This window comes from Thalassophryne amazonica, chromosome 21, assembly GCF_902500255.1.
Source record: "Thalassophryne amazonica chromosome 21, fThaAma1.1, whole genome shotgun sequence".
Classification (NCBI taxonomy): domain Eukaryota; kingdom Metazoa; phylum Chordata; class Actinopteri; order Batrachoidiformes; family Batrachoididae; genus Thalassophryne; species Thalassophryne amazonica.
The window spans coordinates 21,215,851-21,243,068 of NC_047123.1; the positions used below are offsets into that span (position 1 = coordinate 21,215,851).

At 40.0% G+C, this 27,218-nt stretch overlaps 1 protein-coding gene across 1 annotated transcript in view; it reads left to right on the top strand.

The window, feature by feature from the left end:
• LOC117503306 (glutamate receptor ionotropic, kainate 2-like) overlaps positions 1-27,218 on the top strand; it is a 176,745-nt gene that overhangs the window by 105,595 nt on the left and 43,932 nt on the right. The gene's annotated exons all lie outside the window — the stretch shown is intronic.

The following is a 27,218-nucleotide window of genomic DNA, read 5'->3' on the forward strand; positions in this document are numbered from 1 at the left end:
TTGTAGAAAAAAAGCAGATCACAGACATGACACAAAACTAAAGTCATTTCAAATGGCAACTTTATGGCTTTAAGAAACACTATAAGAAATCAGGAAAAAAATTGTGGCAGTCAGTAACGGTTACTTTTTTAGACCAAACAGAGGGAAAAAAATATGGAATCACTCAATTCTGAGGAAAAAATTATGGAATCATGAAAAACAAAAGAACGCTCCAACACATCACTAGTATTTTGTTGCACCACCTCTGGCTTTTGTAACAGCTTGCAGTCTCTGAGGCATGGACTTAATGAGTGACAAACAGTACTCTTCATCAGTCTGGCTCCAACTTTCTCTGATTGCTGTTGCCAGATCAGCTTTGCAGGTTGGAGCCTTGTCATGGACCATTTTCTTCAACTTCCACCAAAGATTTTCAATTGGATTAAGATCCGGACTATTTGCAGGCCATGACATTGACCCTATGTGTCTTTTTGCAAAGAATGTTTTCACAGTTTTTGCTCTATGGCAAGATGCATTATCATCTTGAAAAATGAATTCATCATCCCCAAACATCCTTTCAATTGATGGGATAAGAAAAGTGTCCAAAATATCAACGTAAACTTGTGCATTTATTGATGATGTAATGACAGCCATCTCCCCAGTGCCTTTACCTGACATGCAGCCCCATATCATCAATGACTGTGGAAATTTACATGTTCTCTTCAGGCAGTCATCTTTATAAATCTCATTGGAACGGCACCAAACAAAAGTTCCAGCATCATCACCTTGCCCAATGCAGATTCGAGATCCATCACTGAATATGACTTTCATCCAGTCATCCACAGTCCATGATTGCTTTTCCTTAGCCCATTGTAACCTTGTTTTTTTCTGTTTAGGTGTTAATGATGGCTTTCGTTTAGCTTTTCTGTATGTAAATCCCATTTCCTTTAGGCGGTTTCTTACAGTTCGGTCACAGACTTTGACTCCAGTTTCTTCCCATTCGTTCCTCATTTGTTTTGTTGTGCATTTTCGATTTTTGAGACATCTTGCTTTAGGTTTTCTGTCTTGACGCTTTGATGTCTTCCTTGGTCTACCAGTATGTTTGCCTTTAACAACCTTCCCATGTTGTTTGTATTTGGTCCAGACTTTAGACACAACTGACTGTGAACCACCAACATCTTTTGCAACATTGCGTGATGATGTACCCTCTTTTAAGAGTTTGACAATCCTCTCCTTTGTTTCAATTGACATCTCTCGTGTTGGAGCCATGATTCATGGTGCAGATGGTCCAGATTCTTGGTGCAACAGCTCTCCAAGGTGTGATCACTCCTTTTTAGTTGCAGACTAATGAGCAGATCTGCTTTGATGCAGGTGTTAGTTTTATGGATGAAAATTTACAGGGTAATTCCATAATTTATTCCTCAGAATTGAGTGAGTCCATATTTTTTTTCCCTCTGCTTGGTCTAAAAAAGTAACCGTTACTGACTGCCACAATTTTTTTTCCTGATTTCTTATAGTGTTTCTTAAAGCCAGAAAGTTGCCATTTGAAATGACTTTAGTTTTGTGTCATGTCTGTGATCTGCTTTTTTTCTACAAAATTAAACAACTGAATGAACATCCTCCGAGGCCGGTGATTCCATAATTTTTGCCTGTTGAACAACTGAAGTCGTACATCAAGCAAGAATGGGAAAGAATTCCACCTACAAAGCTTCAACAATTAGTGTCCTCAGTTCCCAAATGCTTATTGAGTGTTGTTAGAAGGAAAGGTGATGTAACACAGTGGTAAACATGCCACTGTCCCAGCTTTTTTGAAACATGTTGCAGACATCCATTTCAAAATGAGCAAATATTTGCACAAAAACAATAAAGTTTATCAGTTTCAACATTAAATATCTTGTCTTTGTGGTGTATTCAGTTGAATATAGGTTGAAGAGGATTTGCAAATCACTGTACTCTGTTTTTATTTACATTTTACACAGCGTCCCAACTTCATTGGAATTGGGGTTGTAGGTAAGTAGATAGGAAGATAGGAAAGTTGTTTTGTTTGTAGTTTAATAGATAGACAGATATGTAAGTAGTCAAACAGGTAGGTAGGTAGGAAGATAGGTAGGTAGTCCTCTTGAGGCTATTAAGCCCTTTCATGTTGCTCTTTTCCCCAGATTACATAGCGTGAATTGAACGAGTGTCCATGACTTTCCTTGGATGGGATGCTCACCCACTGCAGGTATCTAGGTGAGTAGGTAGATCAATATATAGATAGGTAGGTAGGTAGGTAGGTTTGGAATTCTCTAGTGGCCATGAGGCTCTATGCTCGGTAGATCAGTATATTGGAGGGTGGGTAGATTGGTAGGTCTGGAAATCTCTAGTGGCCATGCGGCCCTATGCTCGGTAGATCAGTATATAGGTAGGTAGGCAGGTAGGTATCAGCCCTGACTGGCAGCCTGTCCAAGATGTAACCTACCTCAAGCCTGATGATTATTGGAATAGGTTCTACTTTATTTGGAATGAGCAGGTTTACAAAATTGATAGTTCGAAAGATACAAAGGGCGGTTGACAAGTTGTGAGCCTGAGCCAGAAAAAGTAGGCTGTGGTTCTCCATCTTTTGCATTCTGAGAAAGGAATATTTCTCAACATTGCACCCAGTCAAAACTTGACACATTTGTTGGGGAAAGTGAGGAACACGGACCCACAACAGGGGGCGCAAATGAACGGACAATGAAGAAAGTCAAATAACAAGGTTTTATTGTTGTGAACACGCACAACAAACACAACAGATCACAATTGTGAAATAAACCAATTCCAACGGTGTCGTGTGGGCAGGCTCGACGATAGGAGACGTCCGTCTGAGTCGAACCGGAACCACCCGATTTCCTCTGCCACCGAACCCCGGGAATACTGGAGCCGCCAAGTCCCGAACTCCCAGGTGGCCACTGCCTCCGCTCGTCGGATCCGGTACTGCTGGCGAGGAACAGAAACAGTCAGATGTGGGTGCGGCTGCACCCAGTAACACGTAGGGTGGAAACACCACCTCCACCTCTCGTCAGGAAAATACTGATAAGTGCAGGAATGTGAGTACTTATCCAAAACAAGTCCAACACAGTCTCCAGCTGTAATATTCACTATCTGTACACAAGCAACAAGGGATTACTGTCAAGAAGACAACACAATTGGCTGAGTACGTTACCTTCCTAGTAGAACGATATCTCGGCAATGAGATGGAGATGCCGTCCAGCTGATATACCCCTCAGCTGATGGATGTCAGCTGTTTCAGTTGATAAGTGACGGCTGTCACCTGGGCTGCTCCTGTAAGGCGGCAGCGCCCTCTGGTGCCTGGAGCCCGCACTCCAGGCGGGGCGCCCTCTGGTGGTGGTGGGCCAGCAGTACCTCCTCTTCAGCGGCCCACACAACAACATTCTCAAGAAATGTTGTAAGGCCTTTCAATCAGCCTATGTAAGTAGTTAAACAGACAGGTATCCAGGTAGGTAGTATGTAGGTAGGTAGGTAATCAACCAACTAAGTAGGTAGATAGATCTCTATAGGCCCTTTGATGCCGGTACTTCCCCAGATTCCATAGCGTGACGTGAATGAGAGTCTATGAGTCCTTTTGGATTGGATGCTAACCAAATGCAGGTAGCAAATATATCTATGCAAATATATGGTTGGTTGGTTGGTTGGTTGGTTGGTTGGCTGGTTGGCTGGTAGATAGATAGGTTGGTTGATAGATAGATAGGTTAGTTGGTAGGCTGTTAGATAGATAGATAGATAGATAGATAGATAGATAGATAGATAGATAGATAGATAGATAGATAGATAGATAGATAGATAGATAGATAGATAGATAGATAGATAGATAGATAGATAGATAGATAGATAGATAGATAGATAGATAGATAGATAGATAGACAGACAGACAGACAGACAGACAGACAGACAGACAGACAGACAGACAGACAGACAGACAGACAGACAGACAGACAGATAGATAGATAGATAGATAGATAGATAGATAGATAGATAGATAGATAGATAGATAGATAGATAGATAGATAGATAGATAGATAGATAGATAGATAGATAGATAGATAGATAGATAGATAGATAGATAGATAGTCATTATTCCATCCCCTCTGTGTATAATTACTGCCTGTGGCTATAATGGGATATTTGCTTTTAATGCCTTGGTGTAATTTGAATTCATTTAAATCCCCATTCACTGAGCTAAATATATACTTGGATTTAATTGAAAAAAAATCCCACTGTTTCCCAGTCATATCCCTCAGTGAAGATGAGTTTCTCTCTCTCTCTCTTTCTCTCTCTCTCTCCATCAGCATCATTTCCCTTATGTCTGAATTTCAGTGAGCTATAATTACCACAACAGGAGGCTCCTGTGACATCACCACAATCAAAAAAAGTCAGGCGTAAAATGTCATAATAATGAGATTATTAATAGAGCCTAATTTGGATAATAGGTGTAACATGATGGGTAATGCTCCTTTAGATAGCATGGGTCACCGTAAGAAGGCGGCGTGATCGGAAATAATTCTTACTAGGAGGCTGCTGAAAGAACAAATACTAAATAATTACATAAAACATTTTTTAAATTATTTTAAAGCTGCTCTGGGCTCTACGATGCCTCCCTCACACAGGTAAGTGGTGCATTTAAAAATAACTCAGCAGGACCTTTAAAACATTTTATTACATCCACCAGTGAAGTTGGAGGAGGTTATGTTATCGCCCCTGTCTGTTTGTCTGTGAATAGCATGGAATCCACAATTTTTCATATATCGTTATTAGATTTTTTCCTGAAGATTCATATCCTGAATCAAGAAGTGATTCAATTTTCAAGGTCAAAGGTCAAAGGTCAAAAAATCTTGGAAAATTGGAAAAATATCTGTCTTTAACGTTGACCAAATTTTCAGGCTCAACTGACAGGATCAAGAATGAGTGATCAGGATCAAAGTACTGGATCAAGAATGAGTGGTCAGGATCAAAGGCCAGGATCAAGGATGATTGGCACAGATCAAAATCAGGATTAAGGATGCATGATCAGGATAAAATATCAGAATCAAGAATCCATGACCAGGGTCAAAGATCAATATGAAATGTCAGGATCATGGATGATTGATTAGGATCAAAATCAGGATCAAGGATGCATGATGAGGATCAAAGATCAGTTTTGAGGATGAGTGATCAGGTTCAAAGATGAGTGATCAGGATCAAATATGAGAATGAAGGATCAAGTATCAAACTCAAAGATCAGCATCAAGGATAAGTGATTAAATGATTAAAGATCAGGGTCATGAACGAATGATCAGGGTCAAATATTAAGATCAAATATCAGGGTCAAGGGTGCGTGATCAAAATGAAAGAAGGGTGCGTGATCAGGGTCAAACATGAAGATCAAACATCAGAACCAAGGATGAATGATCAGGATCATGGATAGGTGATCAGGATCATATTTGTACATGAAGGCTCAAATATCAAGATCAAAGATTGGGATTAAGTATAACTGATCAGGATCAAAGATGAATGATCAGGACTATGAAAAGGTGATCAGGATCAAATATGTAGATGAAGGCTCAAATATCAAGATCAAAGATTGGGATTAAGGATAAGTGATCAGGATCAAGGATGAAGGATCAGGGTCATGGATAGGTGATCAGGATCAAATATGAAGACGAAGGCTCAAATATCAAGATCAAAGATCGGGATTAAGGATAAGTGATCAGGATCAAAGATGAATGATCAGGATCATGGATAGGTGATCAGGATCAAATATGAAGACAAAGGCTCAAATATCAAGATCAAAGATTGGGATTAAGGATAAGTGATCAGGATCAAGGATGAATGATCAGGATCGTGGATAGGTGATCAGGATCAAATATGAAGACAAAGGCTCAAATATCAAGATCAAAGATCGGGATTAAGGATAAATGATCAGGATCAAAGATGAATGATCAGAATTATGGATATGGATATATTTGTTCAGGATCAAATATGAAGACGAAGGCTCAAATATTAAGATCAAAGATTGGGATTAAGGATAAGTGATAAAGATCAAAGATGAATGATCACAATCATGGATATGGATATATTTGATCAGGATCAAATATGAAGACGAAGGCTCAAATATAAAGATCAAAGATCAGGATTAAGGATAAGTGATCAGGATCAAAGATGAGGTTCATGAATCCAGATCCCAGACTGTGACCATGTGTTTATTTAGAATACTGAAATAAAAAGATGATGAGGAAGAGGGACACAGAGACAGTGTTCAAGACAACAACCTGCTCTCTTCTTTTTTCAGCTCATTAGCATCTTTCCATATTGCGTTGGATCTTTTGTACAAACAGCGCTAATGGGAATTAGCACTGTGTTCAGCTCACTGGTCGGTTGAATCTCTTGCACCAGTGTGATGTCCTTTCCTCTAAGCCCAGCTGGCAGAGAAGAGCCTTTTAAAGGCAACAACTGTGGAGAGCAGACACTCGTTGCCCTGTGCCGGGCACCACCGGCTGGGCTTGGCACCGTCTCAACATTATTAGCGCCAAAGCTGCCTTGTTCAACACGAGCCTTCTGTGAGTGCGAATAAGCAGACAAACAAGAAGGCTAATTTAAACCACTCACAAACAGCCTTTTAATCTTAATGCCTCATTTATGCATGGCTTTTAATTTTTAAAGAGTCACATTGGGCAAAATCAATTTTTTCTACCTTTTATGGGTAAAAGTGGTTTGGGTTTTAAATTAAATATCCTTAAAGTCCCACAATCCTATATTTGTGTTTGCAGAAGCTATCGTCCAATAAGCAAAGTGAAGGACAGACGTAAGTGGTTTTAGCTTTGTGTGACATACGTCACAGAAGCTCATATCTGGACTTTTATTTGCATTGGGAGATATGGCCACTGTGCTGTGCTGTCTGTGCTGTGTGATGCCTCTACTGGTGGTTGGCTCTCACTGTGGTATTGTATCACTTCCTCTTCCGGAGCACAGCGGTGTTTTTCTGTATCTGTTAGCTGTTTAATCTGTGCAGTTAGATTGATCTAGTTATCTAGATTACGATTTGTTTCCCAGTGTAATCTTAACATGCCTTAACTAACGCACTCCTTCTGCTGAATCGCCTCTAAATTATTTACACATTATTCACTTTGCGTGTTTTTAGGAATCCGCTAGCTTAGCGTAGCTACTAGCTCTTAGCCGATTTAGCATGGCAGCTTCTCCTGTCTCTCCCGCACTTTTCTGCTCTGGGTGTGAAATGTTTAGTTATTCCTCGGTGTTATGTGTCAACGCGGGTTGAGGAGCGAACCTGCGTCAGACAGAACCCAGCGCTACAAATAACCAGAAAAGCGGTTCCAAAAACAATATATTTATTTAACCCGCTGTGCATAAAAAGTGTAAAAACAAAAATAGCGTCCTTCTGGTGGAGTGACTGTTGGCACGCTCTCCAGCGCCCGCAAGGATCAAAGCCCGGCGCTCCTGGACCCACTACCACCGCCAAACACCCCCCAGGTGGACACGACAAACTGACTCTCTGTGAAGCAAAGAAGAGGTGAGGTAAGTCAGCAGTTACAACAATATCTTTCAAAAGACACACACTATCAGCAACACATTCAGGTCTGTATCTTTTTTTAACTTTATACAAATGAGCAGCTTCTCACAACAGGTGGAGGATCACTTATCCGCACGCCACAGCAGTGAGAAGCAAGCTGCACAATCCTCATCACAATTCAAGTATACTGTGTAACAAAACACCAAGTTACTATCAACAATTAGTCAAACACTTAATCACCTTTGATGTGTGCTGACAGCATGTGTCCTCACCCTTCCTTGCTTCACGGGCTCGATGTGTCAAACCCAGGCGCGGTCCTCAGCGTCTCACAAACGAACATCACAAGGTCGAGTTCCCGGCAGTTCTGCTTGAATCACACATGACTTAAATGCAGAATGCCATCCAATTATCTGCTTCAGCTGAAAGTCTTTAAGGTTGCATGTGAGCACCAGTCACAGGTGCTGAGGGTGAGGACTCTTCAGCCAGCACCTCCTCTACAGACAAATCAGTTTCCATGCCATCTGAAGAGCAAAGAAAAGAAAAGAACACCAAAATATCCAGCCACACCCCCCAACACACAACACTCGGCCTCCTTTAGCAGTAACGGTACTTGTAATAAGTGTAGCTTATTCATAGCTATGGAGGCCAGGCTGGGCCAATTGGAGACTCGGCTCCGCACCGTGGAAAATTCTACAGCTAGCCAGGCCCCTGTAGTCGGTGCGGACCAAGGTAGCTTAGCCGCCGTTAGTTACCCCCTGGCAGATCCCGAACAGCCGGGAAAGCAGCCCGACTGGGTGACTGTGAGGAGGAAGCGTAGTTCTAAACAGAAGCCCCGTGTACACCGCCAACCCGTTCACATTTCTAACCGTTTTTCCCCACTCGGCGACACACCCGCCGAGGATCAAACTCTGGTTATTGGCGACTCTGTTTTGAGAAATGTGAAGGTAGTGACACCAGCAACCATAGTCAATTGTCTTCCGGGGACCAGAGCATGCGACATTGAAGGAAATTTTAAACTGCTGGCTAAGGCTAAGCGTAAATTTGGTAAGATTGTAATTCACGTCGGCAGTAATTACACCCGGTTACGCCAATCGGAGGTCACTAAAATTAACATTAAATCGGTGTGTAACTTTGCAAAAACAATGTCGGACTCTGTAGTTTTCTCTGGGCCTCTCCCCAATCGGACCGGGAGTGACATGTTTAGCCGCATGTTCTCCTGGAATTGCTGGCTGTCTGAATGGTGTCCAAAAAATGAGGTGGGCTTCATAGATAATTGGCAAAGCTTCTGGGGAAAACCTGGTCTTGTTAGGAGAGACGGCATCCATCCCACTTTGGATGGAGCAGCTCTCATTTCTAGAAATCTGGCCAATTTTCTTAAATCCTCCAAACCGTGACTATCCAGGGTTGGGACCAGGAAGCAGAGTTGTAGTCTTACACACCTCTCTGCAGCTTCTCTCCCCCTGCCATCCCCTCATTACCCCATCCCCGTAGAGACGGTGTCTGCTCCCAGACCACCAATAACCAGCAAAAATCTATTTAAGCATAAAAATTCAAAAAGAAAAAATAATATAGCACCTTCAACTGCACCACAGACTAAAACAGTTAAATGTGGTCTATTAAACATTAGGTCTCTCTCTTCTAAGTCCCTGTTGGTAAATGATATAATAATTGATCAACATATTGATTTATTCTGCCTTACAGAAACCTGGTTACAGCAGGATGAATATGTTAGTTTAAATGAGTCAACACCCCCGAGTCACACTAACTGCCAGAACGCTCCTAGCACGGGCCGAGGCGGAGGATTAGCAGCAATCTTCCATTCCAGCTTATTAATTAATCAAAAACCCAGACAGAGCTTTAATTCATTTGAAAGCTTGACTCTTAGTCTTGTCCATCCAAATTGGAAGTCCCGAAAACCAGTTTTATTTGTTATTGTCTATCGTCCACCTGGTCGTTACTGTGAGTTTCTCTGTGAATTTTCAGACCTTTTGTCTGACTTAGTGCTTAGCTCAGATAAGATAATTATAGTGGGCGATTTTAACATCCACACAGATGCTGAGAATGACAGCCTCAACACTGCATTTAATCTATTATTAGACTCTATTGGCTTTGCTCAAAAAGTAAATGAGTCCACCCACCACTTTAATCATATCTTAGATCTTGTTCTGACTTATGGTATGGAAATAGAAGACTTAACAGTATTCCCTGAAAACTGGTCTATTTGAAGAGTTTCAGTCAGGTTTTAGAATTCATCATAGTACAAAAACAGCATTAGTGAAGGTTACAAATGATCTTCTTATGGCCTCGGACAGTGGACTCATCTCTGTGCTTGTTCTGTTAGACCTCAGTGCTGCTTTTGATACTGTTGACCATAAAATTTTATTACAGAGATTAGAGCATGCCATAGGTATTAAAGGCACTGCGCTGCAGTGGTTTGAATCATATTTGTCTAATAGATTACAATTTGTTCATGTAAATGGGGAATCTTCTTCACAGACTAAAGTTAATTATGGAGTTCCACAAGGTTCTGTGCTAGGACCAATTTTATTCACTTTATACATGCTTCCCTTAGGCAGTATTATTAGACAGTATTGCTTAAATTTTCATTGTTACGCAGATGATACCCAGCTTTATCTATCCATGAAGCCAGAGGACACACACCAATTAGCTAAACTGCAGGATTGTCTTACAGACATAAAGACATGGACGACCTCTAATTTCCTGCTTTTAAACTCAGATAAAACTGAAGTTATTGTACTTGGCCCCACAAATCTTAGAAACATGGTGTCTAACCAGATCCTTACTCTGGATGGCATTACCCTGACCTCTAGTAATACTGTGAGAAATCTTGGAGTCATTTTTGATCAGGATATGTCATTCAAAGCGCATATTAAACAAATATGTAGGACTGCTTTTTTGCATTTACGCAATATCTCTAAAATCAGAAAGGTCTTGTCTCAGAGTGATGCTGAAAAACTAATTCATGCATTTATTTCCTCTAGGCTGGACTATTGTAATTCATTATTATCAGGTTGTCCTAAAAGTTCCCTGAAAAGCCTTCAGTTAATTCAAAATGCTGCAGCTAGAGTACTGACGGGGACTAGAAGGAGAGAGCATATCTCACCCATATTGGCCTCTCTTCATTGGCTTCCTGTTAATTCTAGAATAGAATTTAAAATTCTTCTTCTTACTTATAAGGTTTTGAATAATCAGGTCCCATCTTATCTTAGGAACCTCGTAGTACCATATCACCCCAATAGAGCGCTTCGCTCTCAGACTGCAGGCTTACTTGTAGTTCCTAGGGTTTGTAAGAGTAGAATGGGAGGCAGAGCCTTCAGCTTTCAGGCTCCTCTCCTCTGGAACCAGCTCCCAATTCAGATCAGGGAGACAGACACCCTCTCTACTTTTAAGATTAGGCTTAAAACTTTCCTTTTTGCTAAAGCTTATAGTTAGGGCTGGATCAGGTGACCCTGAACCATCCCTTAGTTATGCTGCTATAGACGTAGACTGCTGGGGGGTTCCCATGATGCACTGAGTGTTTCTTTCTCTTTTTGCTCTGTATGCACCACTCTGCATTTAATCATTAGTGATTGATCTCTGCTCCCCTCCACAGCATGTCTTTTTCTTGGTTCTCTCCCTCAGCCCCAACCAGTCCCAGCAGAAGACTGCCCCTCCCTGAGCCTGGTTCTGCTGGAGGTTTCTTCCTGTTAAAAGGGAGTTTTTCCTTCCCACTGTAGCCAAGTGCTTGCTCACAGGGGGTTGTTTTGACCGTTGGGGTTTTACATAATTATTGTATGGCCTTGCCTTACAATATAAAGCGCCTTGGGGCAACTGTTTGTTGTGATTTGGCGCTATATAAAAAATTGATTGATTGATTGATTGATTGATGCCCACATTGTGTGAGAGAGACACACAAATGTCCTAGAACTAAAAAGGAAAAGGGGTGTGGCCAGCAGAATCTCCTTTCACCTTCTTTAAACAGTCATTTCAAAACACTAGCTCACTGTCTGCTGTGCATTTTTTGCTAATAACTTTAATATCAGTTTTTAAAAGAATGGGTGAGCTATATTTCCTCATTACTATAGCTAGGCTAGGCTAGCACAAGCCTAGGCTTCAGCTGAAGCCTAGGCTTGTGCTCTGTAAAATGCAGTGTGGGAATGAATAGATAAATCAGCCCATCCACTCTAGTTTGTTAACACAATAAGTCAAAAACATCAAATGCTATCATTTTGTCATTCTCAAAAATTAAAAGGGAACATAATGATACAAATTTCTGAAAATTTAGTTAGCTATCATGCGCTGTATCATGATAACAATGCACCAGCACTGCATCTGATCACACCTCACTTTAATACCTGCATACTAATTGGTGCACACATGAGCAAATGAAAAATGCATCAGTTGGAAACTAGCAAGAGCTGCTTAGCTGCGCTGCACACGCTGTGCAAGATAGGGCCCAGGGTTTTGAGTGGCAAATCTCAATTTTCTGGCAGGGTTATTGTGGCACTAACTGAAATTCTTGGGGGGGTCTGCAACCTCACAAAACCCACACCTAGAACCACCTATGACCATATAGATATTTTCTATACTCACTTCAAAAATACTGTCTATATAGACACGACAAACTGGCTCCAAAGGAAAAACACTGTTATCACGAGTCTCGCCGCACACACGCACACGCCACAGACTCCTTGACAAGTAATGTAAACGGGCACCTGCTGATGCTGTGTAGAAAAATAAAAGCCTGTGCAATCAGAGATGACGATTGTCATCAGACAGTTATCATCCAATGGCCCCAGGAGGGCTGTGCAGGCAGCGGGAGCAGCGCATCACGAGCTCACTTCTGCTCCAGGACATTGTCGACACATTCTCATTCAACGCTTTGTCAGAGTTCTACATCAGTATAGAGACGGGTACAATACTCAAAAACAGACTTAAAATGTACATAAAGGGATACATTCAATGAAAACGCCCCCTATATGCAACATCTATATTATTTATTTAGAACATCTAAGCCTCATTTGTCACATACACTATATTTTGACACTAGTATTGTGTCAAAAGCAGTACAGCACATTGTATCTATGGTTGTGTCTTAATTTAGGGGCTGCATATGTAATTATGGCGTGATGAAGCTGTCTTATTTTGAAAACTGTTTGCTACGGGGCTATTCCACGGAGCGCCGTTCCTTCCCGTTTGATCCCGATTAGCAAATTGGGGCACGTTTGAAGCATCATAGTAACTTCTGCACACTGCCATCAGCAACCAGAGGAGCCTCTTCAGCCACAGACTGCTCCTTCCCAAGTACAGGACCAACAGACAGAAAAAACTCCTTGGTCCCTCAGGCCATCAGACTGTACAGCTCCTCACTCAGGGGGAGGAGGAGTAACAGGAAGACAAAGGACAGGAAGGAGAGGAACAGCAGCAGACGGTAAACCAGTAGCGAGTACTATTTCAGGCATTTATATTTATATTTGCAAAATGCTTTTTTTTAACTTTCACTTCTGATACTCTGTGTGCTTCTTACCCTGTGTGCTGCTATACAACTGATAGAACCTCAATTTCCTTGAGGGAGTCTTCCCAAGGGATTAATAAAGTTCTATCTATTCTAATCTAATCTAATCTTGATCCATCTTTGACAGTGTTGAACAAACTTGGTATACTTAGTAGTTACGGCCATCAACGGCACCAGATTTGGAATCGGGGTCCAATTTCTCGAACTGTTCAAAAATTTCATCCTGATTCTCAAAATCGTTGCTAGTACATGGTAACCTTCATGTATTCGTAGTCTTAACGGTGGAAATCATTATCAAACTTCTTTAAACGGGGTGTTTTTGTAGTGACGACAGAAACTTGTGTGATTGTGCTCCATTGGGGGTTGCGTTTTTTTGTTCAGATTCAGTCACGTCTGGCCGGGGTGCAACTCTTTTCTTTTGTTTTTAGGCTGGTTGCCAGGTCTGCACTTTATAAGCCAGTCTGTTAAGAGGTAAGCCGAATTCTGCAATTTTATCCCAATTTTGCGCTTTTTGGATTGTGGGTGATCATAATAGAATGGCGCCGTGCAGAATAGCACTGTAATGTTGTGGACAAATGCAGCGGTTTGTCCCGCAAAACAATGGATACAACTTTGCAGCCTAAACAATCCCAAGAGTCAATGCACAATTATTTTTTCAAGCCACAAAACAAGGGGGATGATTTCATTATAAATAAGTAATGTCTATGAATAAAATATAAATAGGTATTGAACAATGACTTCTAAATTACAAGTTATGCCCCCTATGTTAGCTTGTTGAGTGCAGCTGTCAAGGTTACTAGGCAACAAAGGGTAGCGGTGGGTAAGCTAATGGCACAATTGCATAATGCCCCATGGGCTGGACATCTCATTTCACAACATTTGGTACAGCCGCCATGATCTCCAGAGTCCAGATCTTCATTCAATGCAGCCTTAGAAGGATGCAGCCCCAGAATTAGGACACAGCCTACACAGGACTTTTTCAGGATGCTTGTTTTCACATGCAGGGTTGCTTGTTTGTCTTCCTTGGGAAATCTGGCAACACTAAGCTATTTGTTTTCATCTTTCTTTCTCCAGAAATGTGAGATGATGCACAAAGATGGGAAAAAACTGTAGTGGACATCAACTAACCTTTTTATTTAACCCCAGCTGGAGACTGATTAAGTATACGGGAAAGCCATCATGTTAAATTGCTTGTTAATCAGGAGGAGTGTGTGCAGCATGGTGCTAATTAGGGTGGACTTAGAAGTGGACAGCGCTGCCAAAAGCATGCCGTTGTCTGAAGGCTCCAGTGGGATATCATTGCTTGGAGGATTGCTCTACTAATATCTACTTTATGTACTAGATGTCTGTATAATGCACATTACCCACAAAGGGACATTTAACACATCATATTCAATAATCATGGCACTGACGATAGCTGACTCATTTTTTTTGGATGAAGTGTTGCACAGAGGTATCAGCACTTTGTTGAATGAATTAGCATTTGCAGCCAAGAATACACACTGGGAACCACTGCAGAAATTAACAATGAATAAGGAAGCAATCGTGTGGTCGGGGGAGGAGGTGTTGCAGAATGAGGCACTTAAATGTTTCACTTCAGGGAGCTGTGGTGGCTGACTGTCGCTATTGTAAAATGATATATGGGTTGGGTGATAGTATCGGCCGATATAAGCCCTTCACAAACAGGATCAGTTATTTTTGTAATCTGAAAACTTTTATTTTATCAAAAATACAATGCAGAAAATGACTTTGTCATTACATATTTGGTCCAATGGTGGGTGTTCCAACAGCATTGTTTATGTTGCTTCTAGTATAGGCTGGACCCCCGTTCCACTTTATCATATTAGTTACAAGAGACAGAGGTGATCAGATGATATTTATTTTTGATCAGAGTGGGTGTTTTACAGTGACAAGAGACAAATGGTCAATATGGCACTGGATAGGCAGGGCCAAAACAGACAATAAGCAAGAAGTCTATTTTATGCAAATGCTGAATGATGGCACACAGCGACTGCCAATCCAAGTTAAGGTAGCGTAACGCAGCCTGACAACAATCGGGTGGTTGTTATGGGTTTGATAATTAAATGTTAGGAATCATTGCCATTTTTCACAACTGTAAGTTGTGTTTGTCAGGAGAAATTGCTGTCCTTCCATCAGTCGGTATGGAAAAACCTTCTGTGTCCTAAAACTCAAGAACCTTCAAAATCTCAAAATTTAAATTTTTGTACATTGCTATTGGGAGGTGAAAGATCTGCCTGCCAAAAAATGGTATTGCTAAATATAAATGACATTTTTACTGTATTTTTGGGTTTCAAGTAGGATATGTACAGAAGTCCTGAAATGCTCACATCACCCACTAGATGGCAACAAAGCTGCGCAAATGTGAGGCAAGGTCTCGACTGTTTATTCATTTGAGAAGTTAACTTTTTTGTGAAAATAAGATGAGCTGAAAGCCAAAAATCAACTTACATTTGTGCCCCTTGCCCTTATGGGCAATTTATTTGTTTACGTATATACTGGCAGATATAGAGGTATAGTACAATTCTTTTCTCCCTAATATCAGCATCAGTATCGGTCACCAAAAAAAAAACATTTTGGTTGGGCTCTGTTGAGCACTGTGCGCCCTACTCTGCACTCAGGTTATGTGCCCTTTAAATACCAATATGGCACTGGGTACACCCCAGATCCACATGCACTATGTGCTTTAGGCCATATGCTACGGATTGTCAAAGTACTATGACACCATGTACGAAACAGGAGAATCAGCAAAGGAAATGAAAACCAACAGCATCTGGGTCGGAGGCATCAACAAAGTTGGAATGGAGCAGGGACAAAGAACAGTAAAGGCACTCGTGGGATGGGAACCAATAGATGGATGGATGGATGGATGGACCACAAGTTAGGTCCTCCCAGTATTCATCAGGCTTCTTTTCACGTTCTTTGGCAGTGTTTGCTCTTGTATTATTGAAGCAAAGTGCAAGCAATGCTTATTTTCTTTTCTTATATGTCATCCATAGAGGTTGATGTGATGTAATGCCTTTTGGAGTGTATGACCTGTCACCAAAACTCCAGAGACACACAGTCCAAAGACTGCGTGAGAGATTTTCTTTGTCATCTGCTTTACCAGAAAAGCAAATGAAAAACAGTGATATTGAGTGAATACAATCCAATAAGCCAAATACAGTAATACCTACACAACAAGGGTCACGATAAGGGTTGTGAGGTCAAGGTGCAGTTATTGCTAACATTTATCTGCTGAAATTTAATAAGAAACTGCAAAATTAATGATACATGTTAAATATATGTGGAAATACAGTGGGAGTGGGAGCTCTGCATTATCCCCCTCCTGCGAGACCTCCTGTCTTATAAATCAAAAAGTCATCAGCGTAACACACTCAAAAAAACATGGTTTCAAATAAATCCGACACCATCAATGGATTCGTGACTCAGGAGCCCTCGTTGGAATAAACTACTTTCCCACAATAAAACCCCTTTTAAAAAAAAGTGCAACGCTGCCACTGTGTTGCCTCAGCATGTGGAAATGCAATGTGAGAAAGGGATTAAACCTCCAAACGCATAACTGAAAAAGAGGAAAAATGACAGTGATGACAGCAGCACCACCCCCCACCCCCCCCCACCCCCCCCAAGCTGTGAGCACTAGTCATCAACACACAAAAGGACACGAAAGTGCAGGAGCGAGGGACCAAGGCTGGACAGCGGTCAGGAAGAGTGACACAGATAAAGAATGAATAGAGATGATTTTTTCGACCCAATCCGTGTCACCTGAGGGATTTTTTTTTTTTCGCTTCTCCACCAAAATGATCTCACAGAACCTTCACTCTCCCTGCACCAAACAGCCCCATCATAAAGTCCCAGCAGTCACCTTTTACTCAACTATTCATTTTCATGCAAATTGGAAGTTTGTGGAATTCTCAGTTCTCGTCACCGTCGGTCATGAAACACCAGAAGTAAAAGAAGCTTCAATCAATCAATCAATCAATCAATTTTTTTATATAGCGCCAAATCACAACAAACAGTTGCCCCAAGGCGCTTTATATTGTAAGGCAAGGCCATACAATAATTATGTAAAACCCCAACGGTCAAAACGACCCCCTGTGAGCAAGCACTTGGCTACAGTGGGAAGGAAAAACTCCCTTTTAACAGGAAGAAACCTCCAGCAGAACCAGGCTCAGGGAGGGGCAGTCTTCTGCTGGGACTGGTTGGGGCTGAGGGAGAGAACCAGGAAAAAGACATGCTGTGGAGGGGAGCAGAGATTGATCACTAATGATTAAATGCAGAGTGGTGCATACAGAGCAAAAAGAGAAAGAAACAGTGCATCATGGGAACCCCCCAGCAGTCTACGTCTATAGCAGCATAACTAAGGGATGGTTCAGGGTCACCTGATCCAGCCCTAACTATAAGCTTTAGCAAAAAGGAAAGTTTTAAGCCTAATCTTAAAAGTAGAGAGGGTGTCTGTCTCCCTGAGCTGAATTGGGAGCTGGTTCCACAGGAGAGGAGCCTGAAAGCTGAAGGCTCTGCCTCCCATTATACTCTTACAAACCCTAGGAACTACAAGTAAGCCTGCAGTCTGAGAGCGAAGCGCTCTATTGGGGTGATATGGTACTACGAGGTCCCTAAGATAAGATGGGACCTGATTATTCAAAACCTTATAAGTAAGAAGAAGAATTTTAAATTCTATTCTAGAATTAACAGGAAGCCAATGAAGAGAGGCCAATATGGGTGAGATATGCTCTCTCCTTCTAGTCCCCGTCAGTACTCTAGCTGCAGCATTTTGAATTAACTGAAGGCTTTTTAGGGAACTTTTAGGACAACCTGATAATAATGAATTACAATAGTCCAGCCTAGAGGAAATAAATGCATGAATTAGTTTTTCAGCATCACTCTGAGACAAGACCTTTCTGATTTTAGAGATATTGCGTAAATGCAAAAAAGCAGTCCTACATATTTGTTTAATATGCGCTTTGAATGACATATCCTGATCAAAAATGACTCCAAGATTTCTCACAGTATTACTAGAGGTCAGGGTAATGCCATCCAGAGTAAGGATCTGGTTAGACACCATGTTTCTAAGATTTGTGGGGCCAAGTACAATAACTTCAGTTTTATCTGAGTTTAAAAGCAGGAAATTAGAGGTCATCCATGTCTTTATGTCTGTAAGACAATCCTGCAGTTTAGCTAATTGGTGTGTGTCCTCTGGCTTCATGGATAGATAAAGCTGGGTATCATCTGCGTAACAATGAAAATTTAAGCAATACCGTCTAATAATACTGCCTAAGGGAAGCATGTATAAAGTGAATAAAATTGGTCCTAGCACAGAACCTTGTGGAACTCCATAATTAACTTTAGTCTGTGAAGAAGATTCCCCATTTACATGAACAAATTGTAATCTATTAGACAAATATGATTCAAACCACCGCAGCGCAGTGTCTTTAATACCTATGGCATGCTCTAATCTCTGTAATAAAATTTTATGGTCAACAGTATCAAAAGCAGCACTGAGGTCTAACAGAACAAGCACAGAGATGAGTCCACTGTCCGAGGCCATAAGAAGATCATTTGTAACCTTCACTAATGCTGTTTCTGTACTATGATGAATTCTAAAACCTGACTGAAACTCTTCAAATAGACCATTCCTCTGCAGATGATCAGTTAGCTGTTTTACAACTACCCTTTCAAGAATTTTTGAGAGAAAAGGAAGGTTGGAGATTGGCCTATAATTAGCTAAAATAGCTGGGTCAAGTGAAATTAAATAACAGCTTTCTATACTTTTAACTGCAGGTAAGATCATTTTTCTTAACCTTAACCTTAACCTTTCATATTACACAATCATACCTACTTACTGACAATGACCAAAATCTGGCTGTACTTTAGGGAGCCATTACAAACTTGCTCTGATTGTAATCCCATTACCATAGAATTACACATATATAAAATGGGATTTGTTCCATAGTTTTGCACCTACAATCGCCATTTATTTTTCCATATAGCTAGATTTGTTGAAAGACTAGGTTCTTGGCACATTTTGGTGACTCTGGGGTGTGCGTGAAGGGGAATATATTGAACATACAAGTAATACCTCTCACGTGTGTAGTGGCATAACTCGCATACACTACATACTACTCTACAGATTACATATTGCAGTATAGATAGATACACATGCCTATATACATGAATACATATGTACATACATACATGCATGCGTGTATATATGCATGCATACATATGTGCGTAGTTCCATACATACATGCATACACACATACGGATATACATACATAAAAACATACAATACATATGTATATGCATACGTAGATACAGACATATGTGCATACATACATACAGGCACAGTTCCATACATGCATAAATGCATACATATGGTACATACATACATACATACATGTACACATATATGCATACATACATGCATGCATACATGCATGAATGCATACATATGGTACATACATACATGCACACATATATGCATACATACGTGCATGCATACATGCATGAATGCATACATACATATGGTACATGTATACATACATCTGTGCATACATACATATATGCATGCATGAAGGCATACATATGGTACATACATACATACATACATACATGTATGCATAAATGCATACATATGGTACATGCATGCATATGTACATGCACAGTTTCATACATGCATATATATATATATATATATATATATATATATATATATATATATATATATATATATATATATATATATATATATATATATATATATATATATATATATATATATATATATATATATGCATGAGTGTACATGTGTGCCTGTGTGTGTTTGTGCATATGTACAACTAAGGTGTGTACTTTAACTTATTTTAACTTTTAATCTATTTTTATCTGTTTTATTATGCTGTTTTAATTGTGTATTATATCATGGGAAATGTTCAACATGCTAATGAATTTTCCATAGGCATGCAAGCAGTATATTGTTTGTTGTTGTATTTATGGATTTTTGAGAGAGAAATGTCTGCAGAGCACTTGATGTCCAAGACAAATTTCCCCTTGGGACAATAAAGTGTATCGTATCGTAGAAGACAGCACATACATACAGCACATACATGCATGAATGCATACATAAGGTACATACATACCAACATCTGACTTAAAAAAAAAAACTCCAACATATCAAGAAACCAGGAGCATGTTTTTTGTTATATTTTCTGAACCATTAGACCTCAGCTGAAATGTTTTGTAATTGTCACCTATACAACTGCCTTCAATTTACTGTGAAAATCATACTATAATTGTAAAAAGTAACATAAAGATAAAAATGAATTGTGCACAATATGAACCCTTTAAAACACACCAGGCAGACAAAGCCAATGCAAAATTAAAATACATGTTTGGGATTTATTTATTTTTTTTCTTTGAGCTGCAGAAAACTCTTGACTGCTCCTGCGTTAATCACACTTATTTGGAATGAAATTCATCTGACAGCAGTGACTGTGACTCAAATAGTAGCACCAACTGTGCAACGGAGCGTCACAAATACATATAAATTACGGAGTGAGATGAGCGTTTACTTCCTTCGCGTGACAAATCATCAAACCCCTGTGGGGTCTGACTGTGATCTGAGGGCAGCGACTTCAGCTCCAAGAAAACAAAGAGCTCCTTTCGTTCCCGCCGACATTGTGACTCTGATGCTGATGGCGGTGCTGGTGGTGTGCGTGTGCACATAGACCTCTGTATTTTGGCTGGCAGCTGCAGATGCACGGTGAATAAAAGGTCAACGTTAATGTTATTAGGCCTAATCAGATGTGTATGATATATGATGTGTAAACAGCCGTGCTTCAGCGTGCACAGCCTGGCGTCGCCAGATGGGTGGTAACGTGTGTTTGTGATTGTGTGTGTGTGGGGGGGGGGGGTCGTTTTTCAGGGTGCTCCATTATAAGCGGAATTATAGCGTTATGCACAGGTGGAGAGCTGGTGTGAATACTGATGCAGCGAAGGGAATATATTTATGTGCAAACACAAAACCCGCACGTGTGCACGGCGCTGGCCTCAGGAGGGTTTGTGTTTCACCTGTTCTAAAGGAGGAACCGGCGTGCAGCTACAGTAAATAAGGCATGCCTCTGGGAAGAGTGGGGTTAGTTTGCAAGTGTTTGTCTCCATGTGAGTGTTTTTGATGGAAAAGCGTCTCGCTAATTGGCTCATGTGCTTATACAAGATAATATACTGCAGGTTTTCACACTTATATATGCATATACGAGCAGAGTATCCGGGCGACGCTCGAGTGTGAAATTTTGTCCACATTTGTGATTGCTTCACCTCTGATTGTATGGTTGCTAGGCAACCGGTGCTTTAATTGTCATTAACTTAAGATATCAGTAGCATCCAAGATGGAATTGAGTGAGATTAAAGTTGCCTTTAATCTCACTCAGTGAACTTTGATCTTGACTGATCGATACTTGTATTTGTTTAACAAGAGGTGCTTTTTTTGTGAAGCATTTAGACATTATAGACACAAAGGAAGGGCGCATCTGTTCATTAGATAAGACTTTATTGAGCTCACAGTGGAGAAAATCATGTTATGTCAGCTCTTAATAAACACACAAGATGAGTGCGAATAGAAGAAAATGTGCATCAAACAGCGTGTGTAAGGATAGGCAATAATAATACTTGTAACAATACAATAAAATAAGAAAATGAGGTACATATATATATATATATATATATATATATATATATATATATATATATATATATATATATACACACATACATGCATACGAGCAAAGTATCCGGGGGATGCCCGGGTGTAGACATTTGTGATTGCTTCACCTCTGGCTGTATGGTTACTAGGCAATCAGTGCTTTAATTGCAATTGATTTAAACTATCCGTAGCATCCAAGATGGAATTGAGTGACATTAGAGGCAACTTTAATCTCACTCAGTGAACTTTGATCTTGACTGATCGATACGTATATTTGTTGAATAAGAGTTGCCTATTTTTTAAAAGTATTTAGACATTGCGGACACAAAGGAAGGAAGCATCTGTTCATTAGTGTGTAATTACTTGCAACAATGAAGTGATGTGTTGTCATGACCCATTTATATACCTACATGGGGGCGTGGCCACCTCGTGGAGGCCGTCATGCGATAATACAGTAACCCATAAGGGACATTCTTACGCTGCTTTTCACATTTCACAGTGTGGCTGGAAAACCAAAGAAAAAAGAAGAGGAACCAGTAGTTGTTTCCCACTTTATACTGGTTGGTAGTGCATCAAGACAAATTCCACTTCAAACAGCACAGAAGATTGCAAAAATTGGTGGAATTACTTTGAAAAGCTTCTGAGTGACTAATAGCATAATTTGCAGTTAATTGAGGACCCTTTGGCTGTATATCAATCAATCAATTTCAATCAATCAATTTTTTTATATAGCGCCAAATCACAACAAACAGCTGCCCCAAGGCGCTCCATACTGTAAGGCAAGGCCATACAATAATTATGTAAAACCCCAACGGTCAAAACGAACCCCTGTGAGCAAGCACTTGGCTACAGTGGGAAGGAAAAACTCCCTTTTAACAGGAAGTATATAAGGGCTTAACTGAAGAACAGAGGCTTTTGTACATTTAAGAGGTGGGGGTGGGGGGGATTTCCACAACTCATGTTCCTCTTTATGAGCCATCACAGAAAAGATTCAACAATCTAGCACACAAACATATAAGAGGCTTGTGATCATAGGCTTAACATCATTAATTAGGAAGGAGGCGCAAATGAACGCAGGAATTAAACTTTTGTGTGAAGGGTTCAACAAAACCTCAGGATCACAACTAAGGAACTGATGAAGGAGGTGGAGGCATCAGATAGAAATGTGACAAGAAGCCATTAATCCAAAACTCACGTTAAAAAAGGATTCAACAGTTACGTCATGGTTTTGGCCTCTGTTGTACTGATTGTACAAAATGACCTACATTACAAAAAAAAAAAAAAAAATTGTGGATGAACTAACTAACTTCTGTTTTCGGCAGGATGTCCATGCCGGTTCTCCATGTAATGTGGAGCTGCATCAGAAGGGGCATCCAGTGTTAAACTTGCACATTTCAGAGTGGCCTTTTATTGTGGCCAGCCTGAGGCACATCTGTGCAATAATCATGCTGTCTAATCAGCATCTTGATATGCAACACCTGTGAGGTGGGATGGATTATGTCAGCAAAGGAGAAGTGCTCGCTAACACAGATTTGTGAGCAATATTTGAGAGAAATAGGTCTTTTGTGTGTCGAGAAAATGTTTTAGATGTTTGAGTTCAGCTAATGAAAAATGGGAGCAAAAACAAGTGTTGCATTTATACTATGTTCACACACACACACACATACTTACACAGATATAATTTTTTTAAAGCCACTGTTTTAACCCTCCCTCTGGGGCCGACGCCGTCGTACATGACGGGTGAGACCAAGTTTTACTAAATTATGAATAACTATTTAATGATATTAGATAGAAACGTACTTTTTTTGCTGAAAAGTTAACTCGGCGGACTTTCAAGCCACCATCCACCATCTTTGTACTCCTCATAGAAGTTGTGTGATGACGTGAGCAATGTGAATGTCCAATCGGAATTGGTTCACCGTCACATGGTTTTCCAAAATCCAATCATAGGCCAGATTTACCTCACGTGACACACCAAAGATTGTTTTTAGGACTGTGTTACTAGTTTATTGTGTGTTTTGAATAAATGTCTGTGGAAAATTATTTCCTTTTTTCTTTCTTATTACACTTATAAAACACAACTATAGCATATATATATATATATATATATATATATATATATATATATACTGAAAAAAGAGACATAAAACTTGATTGTGGGATGCAGGGAGAGCTGTTAACAGCAATAATAAAACATTTCCGCTAGGCGAGTGAACTGTCCTAAAAATGTCCTCAGACCCCAGAGGGTTAACAAATCCAAGATGGCCGCCATGGTGTCTTCTTCGAAAACGGAATCATCCACTTTGGGGTTGGATGCACTTTCCAAAAATGTAACGTTTTCTCCATGAAATTCCTACAAGATTACATAACAAACCTGACTATAGCACACCACCACATGAACCACAGCCTTAAAATGTTCTCTCAGTAAGCGTGGTGGGATGCCAAATGAAGGTGCTGAGGTGATCCTGCAGGGGTACAGTGATACAGTAACCATTATAAAGTCAATTAGGGGCATTTTACTGAAGATAAAGTTGCAAATCGCTCACACTGACATCAGAGAGGCAAAGACCCAGTGCAGTTGATGTACTGGAGCAGAAGATAGTTCTATGATTTCAGTTTCAGTGTGAGTTTGCCAGAGCTAGAGAGAGAGGGGTTAAGAATTGCTGTGATTGGAGGTTTGGAGTATTGTGTTTGAAATAGTGCATTACCCTTCTGTTTGAGTGTCCCGAGTGCAGATTGGTTTCACTGAGAGCACTTAAAACAGCCCACAGGACCTCGGCTTGGCTCTGAAAGAAATACCAAGATTGCTCTTCGATTGTTTTGAAATTGAATGCAATCTGCTAGAGATGTGAACCATCTTTTCACAAATTTTCTCTCCTTCTTCCTCTTGAGAGGTGCTGCAAAGACAAATGGGCAAAACTGCCCAAAGATAGGTATGCCAAGCTTGTGGCATCATATTCAAGAAGACTTGAGGCTGTAATTGCTGCCACAGATGCATCAACAAAGTATTGAGCAAAGGATGTGACTACTTATATATATATATATATATATATATATATATATATATATATATATATATATATATATATATATATATATATATATATATACAAAAATTAAAAACAATTTTTTCATGTTGTCATTATGGGGTGTTGTGAATAAAAAATAATGTTACATTGCTCTGATGAAATAGTTAAAATAGTTACATTATTTGCTACATTTTTAACAGAGTAACTAGTCATTTGTAACGTATTACATTTTAATCCTTCCCTTTCCTTTCTGGAAATTTGGATTAGCAAACAAAACATTTAATAGCAAACTACTCGCTAGTGGATAATATTGGATAATACCTGCTTCATTTTTTTTTTTTTTTATTCTTTCTGCTGAATTGTGTGGTAATGTGATATTTTGTGGTGGAATTTTACGACGACAGTGTTTATGTTGTTTGATTGCCTCATGGCAGAGTTTAGCTTAAACATTTCTTAACTGGCCAGTTTGTTGCAGCTGAAAACTCGAACAGTGGTATGTGACTGAGTCAGTTCCCCCCTGCTAAGCCAGCGAGATAAAACCAGATCTTCCAGCTTTGGGACTACACTCAGAACAATGGCCGATTCACTGTTCTGACCTGTATTACTGTGCTTGCAAGGAGAAATAAAATCCACAAAGGCATTTTCATCATATTTTGATTCTTTATTTTTGCTTTACAGCACTCTCAAATTTTGGTCAACAATTTTTTCCACCACATGTGCTTCAGATTTTCAGAGGTAACCACTGTGAAACAATCTGATGGTTGTCTGATTTAATATATTTTGGTGCTATAATGGTCTGTCTCTGTCAATGACAACCACACCTGTATCTAATCCATCATTAATCCAACATCCACTAACCATCCAGCAGGTGGTAGACACATTTTGGGGGGCTTTTACAAAGTCAAAACAAGGTCACTTTGAGGATTTATTCAGTGCATCAAACTTCACCAGATGCGAAATGGTTTTTACATATTGAGTTATAGGATTGTTGAGTTTATTAATCTTGACTTGTTGTGTTAACAAAGTGGAACCTATCTATCTATCTATCTATCTATCTATCTATCTATCTATCTATCTATCTATCTATCTATCTATCTATCTATCTATCTATCTATCTATCTATCTATCTATCTATCTATCTATCTATCTATCTATCTATCTATCTATCTATCTATCTATCTATCTATCTACATATCTATCTATCTATCTATCTATCTATCTATCTATCTATCTATCTATCTATCTATCTATCTATCTATCTATCTATCTATCTATCTATCTATCTATCCACCTGTCTTCCTACATATATATCTACCTATCTATCTATCCACCTGTCTTCCTACATATATATCTACCTATCTACCAACCTACCTATCTATATAGGTATCAACCTACATACCTAACTGTCTGCCTACCTGACTGCCAGTCTACCTACCTAATAATTAATATATGTAGCAATTGACCTACATACCTACCTGTCTATCTACCTTACTTGCTACTTACCTAACTAACTATCTACAGTATATAGTTATCAACCTAGCTATCTACCTATCAATATATGTAGTAATTGACCTACAGTAGTGTGTAGGTAGTCAGGCAGGTAGTAGTGTTCAGAATAATAGTAGTGCTATGTGACTAAAAAGATTAATCCAGGTTTTGAGTATATTTCTTATTGTTACATGGGAAACAAGGTACCAGTAGATTCAGTAGATTCTCACAAATCCAACAATCAATCAATTCAATCAATCAATCAATTTTTTTTTTATATAGCGCCAAATCACAACAAACAGTTGCCCCAAGGCGCTTTATATTGTAAGGCAAGGCCATACAATAATGATGTAAAACCCCAACGGTCAAAACGACCCCCTGTGAGCAAGCACTTGGCTACAGTGGGAAGGAAAAACTCTCTTTTAACAGGAAGAAACCTCCAGCAGAACCAGGCTCAGGGAGGGGCAGTCTTCTGCTGGGACTGGTTGGGGCTGAGGGAGAGAACCAGGAAAAAGACATGCTGTGGAGGGGAGCAGAGATCGATCACTAATGATTAAATGCAGAGTGGTGCATACAGAGCAAAAAGAGAAAGAAACAGTGCATCATGGGAACCCCCCAGCAGTCTACGTCTATAGCAGCATAACTAAGGGATGGTTCAGGGTCACCTGATCCAGCCCTAACTATAAGCTTTAGCAAAAAGGAAAGTTTTAAGCCTAATCTTAAAAGTAGAGAGGGTGTCTGTCTCCCTGATCTGAATTGGGAGCTGGTTCCACAGGAGAGGAGCCTGAAAGCTGAAGGCTCTGCCTCCCATTCTACTCTTACAAACCCTAGGAACTACAAGTAAGCCTGCAGTCTGAGAGCGAAGCGCTCTATTGGGGTGATATGGTACTACGAGGTCCCTAAGATAAGATGGGACCTGATTATTCAAAACCTTATAAGTAAGAAGAA